General features: G+C 39.5%; 1 protein-coding gene across 1 annotated transcript in view; it reads left to right on the top strand.

Annotated features, from left to right (window-relative positions):
* The first annotated feature begins 5,730 nt into the window (after positions 1-5,730).
* Positions 5,731-10,705, top strand: part of ptprsa (protein tyrosine phosphatase receptor type Sa) — a 225,866-nt gene continuing 220,891 nt past the window's right edge. The window contains exon 1 of the mRNA XM_030082488.1: positions 5,731-5,910. The gene's annotated coding sequence lies outside the window, so the exon portion shown is untranslated. The remainder of the gene's footprint in view (positions 5,911-10,705) is intronic.

Below are 10,705 nucleotides of genomic sequence, written 5' to 3'. Positions count from 1 at the left end.
TTGTAGGGTAAAAGTAAAGTTAATGTCAACTGCTAAAAATATATGCTGAATAATAAATATCTGATTTATGGTTTTAATTTAAAATATTTTTTCCCCCATTGCCTTGGTTTATGTCAGACAGAATGATAAGGTACATTCAGTCCATTATGTGATGAAAAATAACTGAGGATGAAATGCTCCAATGGGAGAGACCTTTGGGGTAAAACACACTGTTGTTGCTGTTGTTTATACCACTCAGTGTTGCATCAAAAAGCATCAAAGGATTTTTATACATATCAGTACAGCAGGTAAGATGGATTTCTCCTGAAAACTGTTGGAATATCACAATCATTTTTTTGTTTTTGTTTTTGTTTTTTTTTTGTTTGTTTGTTTCAATATATCAACTGCAACACTGTGGCTCATGATCATTTTGTAAATGCTTTTAAAATGTTAATGACAACATGTTCTTCAATTTCCATGACACAGACTTTCTTTTGAATTTCAGGTGAGATTAATGCAAACCATAGTATGGTGTCGCACTTTTTATGCATGGGGGACATAATTTTGTTCACGCCTGACAAGTATCACATAGGAAGGTACAGTAATGTCACATTCATCTGCATAAAATGTGCTTAATTGATGTTCATTCCTCCATATAATGTAAAGCCAATAATATTTATTTCCTGTATAAATTATCAAGACAGTCTGCCCTTTGTTAATGCAAGTGGCTAATCTAGTGCCATCCAGGCTGTCGGAAAGCACATAGGCCATTTGGAGGAGACTTTTTCCAATGCACCAGGCAAAGAGTGCCACTTCAACATAAAATCCTTTCGGTAATTAAATCTTGCACACTTTGCAACATACTTTTCTTTCCACTCTGCACAAAAGAAGGGCTATTACTTAAACATTTAGGAAAGAATGGTTTAATATATAACTTGTCTGCCCTTATGCTAAAATAACAAATGAAATATCTTGTTATTAAAGATTCTTTATCAGATCGTAAAGGGAAGCAAAGTTCATTTGAGGAGTCATTCAGCGCAAAAAATTCCCACTTCCTGTTTACATGGCAACGAAAGAAAAATAACAATGAACAAAATACACTTATGAGTGAACTATTTTCAGTTTTTTTAACAGCAGAATAGCTGGTTCATCATTCACTTGTCCAAGCTCTATATTAATCAGCACATTTCCCACTTGGAAGCTGAAACTCTCCAACATGCTCTGTTACAAAACTATGTCATTACGTCTTTACCTTAGCCGTGGATATGCTGTGCATGCTGCTTGGTATTACACAAATGAGAACGATCCACGAGACAGTCACAGTTCAGCATTCAAACATCTGAGGGCTGATTTGGTGTTTTCTCATATTCGTCACTTTAATCTGTTGATACCCTTGCTGCATAATTAAAAAAAAAGTCTAATTGAGTGAAGTGACATAAAGTCAAAGTTATGTGAGAAACATCCCATGAGATAAACAAACTTTCACAAATAAGTTAAAAAAAAAAAAAGTTGTCAACTGGAAATACAAATTGGTTTTACTTTGGCACAGTAAATAATTTTGGAGAGACTCATCTTCAGCCCAATGCCAAGTTTGAGCCAAGTTACACCCCTGAAATGGCCAATCAATGGACGACCTTGTCTGACTTCTCTTCAAAGCAGTGGCTCTTGATTGTTGGTGTTCGGTGCAAGGTGACAGAACACTACTTCTCCTCTAATTAAACCACTCATCCAGTCACTCTGATTGGCGGGTATTTCCCACACACAGGCAGACATATTAAAGAAGGAAAAAAAAGAAGAAGCATGGGAGAAGTGAGGTCAACTTGGTAATACGCTGAGTGGTGAAAAAGGAGAGGGAGGGAAAAAGTGGGACTGAGGAATTGAGGTAGGTAATGAGAAAGAGAGAGAATGGATCAGGAGGATGAAAAATGCTGTTAGAAAATCAAAGACAGGAGCCAACCTCTTTGTCTTTAAAGGAGAGTGGACCACTTCTTTTATCTTTATTTAAACAGGAGAAAAGCTGACAGAGACTCAGACGAGAGCAAACACTTTGGGAAAGATTTGGAGCACAAGGTTCAAGCACAGGAGTCATTTTATGTGGAAACAGAAACATATCAGACATGATGATTATGTACTTATCACTTGTCCACCTGCAGTCCACTATCAGGCAACCTGAGTAGTTTCTCTTCAAATGTGCAGTGACAGAGAATTCGAGTAATTGCTTCGGTCATCTGACTTGGTGGAAGAGTTCGAAAGAGAGCTACTCTTGTTCCCTACAGTTGAGGTTAGTTGCCATTGTTTGCTATGACTTGGCATGAAGAAGCTTATCTCCTGCCAATCAGTAAATGTAAGTGTTTTTGTATTTTATTTTATTTTATTTTATTTTATTTTATTTTATTTTGCAGTCAGTCTGCACAATGCTTTCATTGTCTGTCTGGCCCTTTGTCTTTTCAAGCAAATATTACTGGGACTGTCACATGTTACAAGGCCTGTATCTATATGGCCTGCAAACTGTGGTTCCAGAGGAATGTGTGGCTCTTTAGCTCCTCTGCAATGGCTCCCTGTTGCCTACTTAGTGTTTTGTTTTTTTTTTACATCTGTTTTGAAGCTGCACATTAGACTGTACACCTCAATGGTTAATCAATTTAAAAGTAGGACACATGTTTTTTTGTTTTTTTTTTTTTTTTGTTCTCTCTCAATAGGAGTTTAGTGTCTATTTCAAAAAACTGTGGAAAACCTTTGGAATTGTTCTGATATCTTAATTGCAATATAAACTATATATAAAAGTGGGCAAAGTTTCTAATATGTTAAATGTATCTGTGTGGCTCCAGACACCACTTGTTTAGTGGGAGGGAGATAAATATGGCTCTTTTGGAGGTCAAATTTATTAAAAAGTGTCAGTAAGATTGAGAAGAATTTGAATACATTCACAAAAGAAATATAAAACAATATGACTCTATACACTTTGAAATAATGTCAAGTAGTTTTCAGCTATAGGTTAATTCATGGCTAATGTTGTAACCCTGAATAAAGCCTCTGCAGCTGAGACAGAGAAACGCTGGTGTCTATTAATACTTTGTAGTAGCTTGCGTTTTCATTGCAGTGCCTCTGTCTGATTCATCCACCTCAGAGGCATGGCAAGGTTACAGCAGACATTTTGCCTGAATAATATTACATTAACTGTTTTATTGATTGGTCTCACTGATGTAACTGTAATGTATGGAGATGCAGCAATTTGTGTTTCATTCAATTCACCTCCAGCAGCAAAGACAATTTAAAAAAAACATGTTTACTTTTTCCTTTTTTTGTTTTTGTCAATCCTCTTCTCTTTTTCCTTGTTTAATTAAATACGTGTCTTCATTGGGAAAAAGCAAAACAAGCAGAGTTGGTAAGATTTAAATATCCACTGACAAAGCGTATGTTAGGGACTGAAACATTGTGACAAGAAGTTGAAGTCAAACTGTATTAGTTCCCATTGAGCCGCTGGTTCTGCATCAATAGGCTGCTCACCATGTTCACTTTTTGGCTCGTAATACTGTATCTGGTTTCTCCTTACTCCTGCTAGTGCATGTTATCAGAGGAATGCACAATTATCAGAAGTAAAGAGAAATACAGGCAAAGAACAATCAAATGATCACTTCAGAGAGCTTCAATGGTTTGGTTTAGTGTAAATATAACACATCATTCTGCTGTATCCTGTGGATGAAGAACAGTTTCACCACTTCAGAGTTATGAATGTGAGCACTGCTGGAGACACGCACAACAAAGATGTTGGCTCCAGTGACGTCTCTATCTATACTATAAAAGAGATAACGCATGATGTTTGGCATTTATAGGAGAATAAGAATTTGTCAGCTTTAGCTATCTTGTAAAGTGCAGGCTAAGGTGATCTGTTCCTTGAAACTGAAAGCAGGCATTGTCAGGAGCAGGTGGTCGTCGCCGTATCGTCAATTAATTCCCCAGAGCGTATTCCACTTAACAGATGCCGACACCAGCATGCACAGGTTCAGGCTATCAAACCCTGTCATACTGAACTTACTATTGATGACAATGATTGTGAAATTTTAAACAGTCACCTAATAAAGGTTCCCTTTGCATCGCATAATGAACTTCAATAAATAAAAGACAGAAAAAAATCCCCTTTTGGACATTCTCTGAGTGATTGATAGCTGCAGTAACTGATTGGACCCTTTTTTAACCCAAAAAGCAATTGTTTTAAATGAAAATAAACAGATGATGGCTGGTTGTACAATGCATGTCTATCTGAATGCATGCAGTGCAGCAGTCCCTGAGAGATGACCACGACTTATTTGAACACAAAAGCGTGTTTTTCCCCAGCATATATAAATGCTCAAGCAATTACCTCTTGAAGTGGTGGTGTTAGTAACAATGCTGTAGGATAGTGCGTGATCAAGTTCTGCAGAAGCCTGATAACAAGTCCTTCATTTAAGACAGGTGTGTTAACTTGGAGCAGGGAGACATCTAAAACATGCAGGGCGGTCCTGCTTGAGATGGAGGATTGAGAAGCAATGCTTTAGAAGCTCCAACAGGCAGTACATTTCACTGTGAGTGCCTGTGCACCACAGCGTTGAGGAAAGCAGCCCTGCCACTTTAAAGATTTGATTAAGTAAAAACTGCAGCTGAAGTTGATTGATTAAACACCCTTGCAGTCTTTCAGCTTTTTTCTTCAGCAACGCAGCCAGCAGTGAAATCACAATGCGGGATAGAGCAGCTTCCTTATGCTTAACCATTAAACAAGAAAATGCATATGACAAAATGTTTCACATATTAAAGGAAGTTTAGTTTTACTACACTGACCTTGCTTAGAATATATATATATATATATATATATATATATATATATATATATATATATATATATATATATATATATGTATATATATATGTATATATATATATATATATATATATATATATATATATATATATATATATATATATATATTATATATATATATAGTAGCACTTACATTTTGAGAGGATGTGGGATGTGGTGGTTACATCAGGTGTGTGAGGAATGGGACAGCCAGAGACAGAGCACAGCTCGCATTGGACTGTTTCAGGCTACCTTGCTTTACCTCTCATCACTGGTTAAGTCAGGCAGTCGATGCTACTGGACTATACTTTAATTAAGGCGGGGAAAACAGCATGACTTCATCATGGCAGGTGGCACACTGAACAAAAAAAAAAAAAAAAAAAAAAAAACACATCTTTCGAAACAAGTTGAGTTTCAGGCTAAAACCAATTTTAAAACCTTAAGAAATGCAGCTCAACTAACATGACGGATTGTTTTGATGAGACATGACATGGTCCATTGATTTCTGGAAACACTCAATTAGAAAATTGCTTCGACGAAAGTAACGTTTCCTCTCATTCAGTAATACTTTGTATGTCTTTTGTTTTTCCCCCCGTCTGTTCCTCCTCTCGGAATGTATTTTCCAGGTCGGCCGACGCTGATTTGAGCACATGGGCATAAAATAATCATTTTAAATCAATAAAATGGTAAAAACAGAAGGCAAATGAAAGGCAGTAGAGAGGAGACGGAGCGAGCCGTGAGTTGAGGGGTGGCTGGAGAGGGAGGGCCGGACGCATGACATCATTCCCTCAGCTTCTGTGCACGGACAGACCTCCGGTTTCTCCAAGTGCGCACGGCGGCTGCTGCTGAGGGAGCGACTCCTCCTGCCGTACCCAGGCGCGTCCTGAGCAACCTGCGCTCTTGGGTGGATTAGAGAAAGAAAAAAACATTGTTTAACCAGGCAGAGGAAGCTGCGTGCTCCGCTCCTCACTGGACCTGCCGCAGGGACGCACACGTTCAACTCCATAACGAGGATTATTGCTTGCTTTAAACATGAAGATGTAGGGGGGTTTATCAGCGGAGAAGAAAGAAGCTGGAACTCCGACGCTGACTGAAAGGTAGGCACACTTCTCTCTCTCTCTTTCTTTCTTTCTTTCTTTTTTTAAGAGACAGTGCCACTTTTCCAATAAAAGCTGGTAATGTAAATCACAGTAGATGTTTAAAACATATACGTGTGGGCATTTGGTCTTAGAGCGCATAAGCCATGCGCTATTCTGCCGAATGAACACCTGCAAAGAGACGAAGGCAAGTGCCAGAAAAGGAGCATAATTTAAAAAAATACTGCAAAGAAGCTCGCCCAAGCTGCCACGGAGCTTTGCGATGGAGCGAGATCTATGGTCCCGGACTCAGCGGGAGATCCGACTCCACCACCGCAAAAAAGCCACAGCTGGTACTACTGCTGGTGGCTGAAGACCATATCTGCTGCTGGAAAAGGGAAGATATCAATCATTGCGAACGACGGCCGTAACAGACGCGGCTTCCCTCTCGGTTCTCCCACAGAGAATCATTTACAATGTTAATCTCATTTGAGAAACCCGGGTGGTTCTTGTAAAAGAAAGGCGAATGATATTCTCCTGCTCCTTTCTTGTGCTCCTATAAATGCTGTGGTTCTGAAACATAAAGCATATTTCTGAATCACCTTTTTTTTTTCTTTGCTGGGCGGGTGTGTGCGCGCGGGCGCGTTCTACTGTGTGTGTGTGTGTGTGTGTGTGTGTGTGTGTGTGTGTGTGGGGGGGGGGGGGGGGGGGGGGGGGGGGGTCCTCCTCTTCCCAGCAAGTGGAGCTCTACAGGGGGGTGTTTCATTGACCAAGTCAATCGCGTGATGCCTTGCTTCAGGATCTACCTACACGAGCATGCCCGCAGACTGTGGCAGATCTTTCAGGCGTCGCTCTTGAATGCCATCCCTCAGTTTCGGCTCCTCTCGCCGTGCACGCGGGCGCCGATTGGCTGGTGTGTTACTGAACGCCCGTGGTTTACATGTTGGACTTACGGGAGTAGTTCTGGTCCAGAGCTCCTGGTGGGGTTTTGCCTTTTGCGCAGCACTCTGTCAGTGGCTTGGAGAGAGGAGAGTTGGGTTTATTCCGAGGTGCGCCACTCGAGCCTTCCACGGCCGAGGTGGAGTCAGCACAGCAATGACACCGACTTTTTTTTTTTTTTCTGAGTGCAAGTGATGCCCTTGTTGAATGCTGGAAACTCCGCGGCGAAACAAATACGCTCTCTTCTTCGCGTCCCCTCATAAATCCGATCATTTTGATAGTGTGTGTATTTTTCTACAGTCCAATTAAAAAAAACTAAAGTTTGATTGTCTCAAGCTGTAAAATACATAAAATTTTTAACTTTTCTTTCACTTTTTCCGAAAGGTTTTTTTCCCCCTTTTTTTATGCGCAGTTTTTGTGGCACCAAATATGGACGAGGAAAGAAAACCTGTGATGATTAACTTAAACAGATAACGAAGAAAACCCGTGTGGGTAAAACTAATGCAGAAGCCCCTTTTTCGCCCTCTACGAAATTCTGGATCCTAATATCGTTTTGCATTAAATAATATTTCAGCAATCTGAAGAGTCTACTATACTATTTTCTCTCTTTTTATTTCATGTTTACACATTTGCAACAATACTATCTCTCTTCTATTTCCTAAAAGTTGTGTATTTTTCATCTTTCCCGTTCCCCGTTTCGATTGCAATGAGCGCATCACGGGTCTGCAAAGCTCATAAAAGTAGAGGAGAGAACAATATCTCGCCCGCGCTCGGGTTGTTAAAAGAAAATGGCTTTATTCATTTTTCTCTGTACCCGTGGTAACTTAGTTATAGCTTTTTTATGGTGCCTGGAAATGGCTTACAGGCTTGCAGTGCTATGTAATGTAATCAAATTTATGATGTTGCTGTGTATTACAATTCCCAGTTATGCTCCGTCATATGAGGAATTTAAAGTGACTCTACCCCCCCCCCCCCCCCCCCCCCCCCCCCTTCCCACTCCACACATGCACAAAAGACTGCCCTGGACCATCAGAGCAAGGCTGGTCTGTCCACCAATGAGTTGCATGAAAGGGAATGCACACCCTCAGACTGCACCAAACCTCTCTGGAAATCCTCTCTAAATCATATTCAGACTTATGGTACCAGAGATTTATTCTGGCAGCCAATCATATGCTTTTTGAGTTTTTGCCTTTTCCATATTTCATACACATTTTTTTTTTTCAATAACGGCTGAAAGTTTGGTCTCCTGCAAAGAAGACATTAAAATATGTGGAGCTGAACCACAGTAATGAAACAAATGATGTAATGCATGAGAGGCTGCGTACAGCTCAACTCACAAAGACACAGATTTGCATTCATTCTCTGCTTGCCTTTGAGAAGCTACATCTTTTTATCCACGACAGCACCCATAGGATTTTAGGCAACAATTTGTAAGACGTTAGAATTTCAGTTTTAATCATAGATCTAATCTTAGCTTCACTTTAGAGTGTTTCAGTCCCTTTTTCTGATATTAAGATGTGGTGCCACCCACTGATCACTACAGCAGGAGAGAGTCATTCATCGTCTGTCGGTGGAAAGACAGCCATTACAGGAGTACTTCCGTCATACTTAATGGGCTGGACACATTTTATGAAGCGTCTCCACACCTAGCATTCATTCACGGAGCAATCAAATACCCATGTTGAACAGCCTTAGAGACCGTGCATTCTAAAACCTAGTGGTACACAGTTTTTTTTAAATCATAATGGAACCGGTGAGAACTGGGTTTTTTTTTCTATAGTTATTAAAAACTTTTATTCTTTTAAAGAACAAGTACACAAACCATCAGAACACCAAATGGGGAAGGGTAGGGGGTAAATTAAAGTCAGATTCCAGGAAAACATTCTTCATTGGGAATTTTTTAGCAACACAATATTCGGTAGCTTCGTAACTCAGTATGTCAGGTGAAAGTTGAAATGCTTCTTTTCCACTGTACATTCACTCCAACCCCCCAAAAAAAGATCAACTTTACAAAACATCCACTGAAAAAGCCTTTGTAATTTGTAGTGCACAGGGGATCATAGGTCACCTTCCAGTGAGGTGAATCTCCATTATTGAAATGTGCCATTTGTTCGTTCCCACTGCACACTTTAGCCTGGCATCAATCAGCCGGACTCTTTTTGTGCATGAGACAGCTGATTTGATGGCGTGTCCAAGCATTCCGTCTTTGTTCCTGCAGCAATGTGCTTCAATCATGCTTACCTGTCACCAGTTGGACAGTCAAGATGGTTTCAGGTAAGACAAAGAGGCCACCCCTGCTCGAAAAGGCGATGTTGCACGTGTCAACATGCATAATGACAGAGGTGGGCTTGTTTAAAGACGCACATATAAACTGTGTTTACACAATGAAAAATACACATCACATGTCTATTCAGTACACTACACTTAAACAATGTTAAGCATTGACAATATTATCAATGCAGTGTGGAAATGGATGTTAAAAAAAATATGGCATCCGATCATTAAAGAATTCAAATCAGTAAAAGAAAGAAAGAGATGCCATATCATTAAAACACTTCAAAAACTTGTTCTTTTCGCCCACCTCCATACACATCAACAATCTAATTACCATGAGAGTTTGTGTTACTTGTCTTTTACAGACCAGCAGCTGTGTGTTTTTCTCTCACTGTCTTTTCCCCTGCCTGTGGCATAATTTGAAATTCTAAGTAGTGAATGTCAATTTCAGAACATCCAATTTCATAGAATTCTCACCTTGCACCTCTTGAGCCACATGCTAATGTAATGCAGTAATTTGTTTTCAGTGTATGTAAGTGCTCAGGGTCAAAAAATATGCTTATAGATTGTTGTCTATAACCAAAACATCTGTGTCTCTTATTCTACTCCTGTGGTGATTCAGATTGAGGTGATTATTAAAGAAAAAGGAAGAAAACCAATCTCAAGATGTGGTCGAGCTTTTTTTTTTTTTGTTTTTTTTTCACTGTCAAGCATATGTCCAGCTGTGGCAAATTGTACAGTAAATCTTGTCAGGAAGCATTATGTTCCTCAAATCCAGATGCTAATGAGTTCTGAAATATTCTCACAGCTAAGAAATAAAATTGTCCTTGCATCTTTTGAACACTGGTTTGTCATTTCAAGTGGTTCTTTATAAGCTCTTTAGAGAAAGTCCTGACTGTCAGAATGGGGGCAAAATGCACTATTCACAAGTTTTCCATGAACATTCCGCCCTGGTTTGAGCCTACCGTGGAGCTTGACACTTTAATGGCTTTGATATGTACACATTTTCCTGTTACATGCCAAGACGTCAGTGAGGGCAAAGCTAGGTGATCCAGGAATAATGTAAAATTTCTCTTCCGTTCCCAAGAAGTAAAAAGAGTTGTTGTGAAAGATGAGGGTAAAAGCCTCTGGGCCCTCCCTTCCCTGTCTAACGTGCCAAGTTTAATTTAAAAACACAGTTCCATTAAGCAAACGTCTGTATAGGTTTGCGAGTCACAATCCCAATCAAGACAATGCATACGACTTTGAGTGAGATCAGATTGAATGATAACATGAATTGAAATTATTTTATTCACCTTAATTTCTGCTCAGAATGTTTTTTTTTTTCTTTTTTTTTTTTTCTTTAATCGGCAATAATAAAGAAAAATGTGAAATCGTGTCATGGTTCAGTGTCACAGGTTAGAAAAATGCATCATAGTCATTAGGAGACCTAGTTCAGGTTAAAGCCTCACGTTAAGAATTCAAAAGCTCTTTACTCAAGGATAATTGCAGTGGTAATGTGTGTGCTTAGAGAACGTGAGATTATGCCAACAAATAATGTGTGCAGGTGTAGTACACAGTCTGAGGGGATATAGTGGAACGGAAGCCGAAACAAACCACTTGT

This window comes from Salarias fasciatus, chromosome 23, assembly GCF_902148845.1.
Source record: "Salarias fasciatus chromosome 23, fSalaFa1.1, whole genome shotgun sequence".
NCBI lineage: Eukaryota > Metazoa > Chordata > Actinopteri > Blenniiformes > Blenniidae > Salarias > Salarias fasciatus.
This window is presented reverse-complemented; position numbering and strand designations above follow the sequence as displayed.